This window comes from Eleginops maclovinus, chromosome 24 (genome assembly GCF_036324505.1).
Source record: "Eleginops maclovinus isolate JMC-PN-2008 ecotype Puerto Natales chromosome 24, JC_Emac_rtc_rv5, whole genome shotgun sequence".
NCBI lineage: Eukaryota > Metazoa > Chordata > Actinopteri > Perciformes > Eleginopidae > Eleginops > Eleginops maclovinus.
The window spans coordinates 2,879,987-2,882,033 of record NC_086372.1 but is presented as its reverse complement, the minus strand read 5'-3'; positions in this window follow the sequence as shown (position 1 = coordinate 2,882,033).

The following is a 2,047-nucleotide window of genomic DNA, read 5'->3' as shown; positions in this document are numbered from 1 at the left end:
GTGTGTGTGTGTGTGTGTGTGTGTGTGTGTGTGTGTGTGTGTGTGTGTGTGTGTGTGTGTGTGTGTGTGTGTGTGTGTGTGTGTGTGTGAGATAGCGGAGTGTCTGAGAGGCTGTTCGCTGTCCATGGTGCTGAAATGTTATGGTTAGCGTTTTCTGACCTCCAGCTGACCTCCAGCTGACCTCCAGCTGACCTCCAGCTGACCTCCCAAAGCCTCAGAGGAACCTGATTATTTTTTTATTGCAGAGGTTTCACCTGCTGCACTCGAGTCCCTTTTTGCATCCTTGTACCACAGACAGAAATACTTGAAAACTAAAAGGACTTTAATGTATTTAGAACAGTTCCCATAAGAAAGTTGCATCAGGGGAACCCATATACGTACAGTAAATGCAGTCTTCCATATTATATATTCACTGTTTACAATTAGCATTTTTGAATGAAATTAGACTTTAGCAACACATCTATTTTGAGATCAAAAGGCTAAATCCCGCCTACTGAATGAATCTTTCATACAGTGAGATCTCTGTAAGGCAAAGTTTGAACTGACACTGAAGGAAATGGTTCAGCCCTATGGGCACTTTAATGGGAGAAGTAAACTCCATGCATATGTGATAAGGTTCCACTCTTCAAAAAGCCACACGGCCACCCTCTGCTGTCTATTATTCATTATAGGGACAGATATAAATGAGAAGGTTTGGGGGTTTTCTTTGATATGACTTTCCCCTGGAAGAAATGTACATTTCATTTCAGCTTCCTTTCTGTCCAGCTGGGTCCCAGCCCAGAGGTGAATGACCAACATGCTGCACTGGAAAGGCAATTTTGTGCTGGCAAAACTTAAATCAGAACACATTTTTCCAGAAAAGAATAATATGTGGTTTGACTTTGTCTGCTTGCACACCTGATACGGTTTCAGCAGGGAGGAAATTAGAGTCCTGGAGTGTAATCTTACCGCAGTTGCAGGAAGCTATACACACGTGTACAGTACACCGGACATGTGAGGCACATCAGCCCGTCCATCCAACCTGTCTTCTGCATTTTTAATCTGCTAGAGGTGCACAGCCGGCCGAGGTGGAAGAACTCGGTAGAAGTAGAAGCTGTGATCTTAGTGAAAGTCCTGTATTGTTGGATATTGTTAATTTTCTACGGTTTACATTTTCTGTTTCTGGTAAGAAATCAAATAAAAAGTATATCTTCAATGTTTTATATCAGATGAAAACCGACCACTTGATGGCAGCAACAGGTAGCACAATGACAAAAGATCAAATAGGAATTAGTAGACTTTATAATTTGTCTCTTTTGTGATTTAAAGAATAAGTCCACTAGTTGAGTTTTTGGAAATGCATTTTGTTAAAAGTAGCTAAAGCTGTTAAATAAATGTAGAAGATTAAAGGTGCATGATTTCCCTTTTTAAATGTAGTGGAGTAGTGAAGTATAAAATACTCAAGTAAAGTACCTCAAAATTGTAAGTACAGTACTTGAGTAGCCTAAATGTACTTCCCACCTAAGCTGTAGCCTATAGGTCTAACCCATTTGGAAAACACACATCCTATCAAGCTTTCACTTTGAAAGTCAGTCCGCCCTCTTTCCGGTGATGCTCTGAGTTCGTCTCGGTAGTTTCACGCAGCTCCTGTCAGTGGAATACAAACGGGGAGCACCGAAACGCTTTCTGAGCCATTATCCTCCTTTTTATTTATTTTTTCTCGCCTGTTGACCATGGGAACACACAGTGACAAGCGGGCTCCGGTGATGTGGGTTGCAGGAGCCGTTCAGTGACAGCTGACTGACAGACAGTCCGGTGAAACGTGACGGACAGGTAACCGGCTGGACGTTTCAAATCAATGGCCCGGGGAATAACCACGAGAGAAAATATGCTGTAGGTGAAGTGTTTATTTTGGACTTGTGGCTGAAGTATGGGGCCGTTATAGCCGCTAACGCGGAGACTGGACGTTTGCGTCTGGGTTAGTCTGCGCTCCGTCCCCTCCGGTGGACACAACTGAAGAGACTGGAGACACGGACGGAGACGGGGCTGTTTTTGTTTCGGCGGAGAC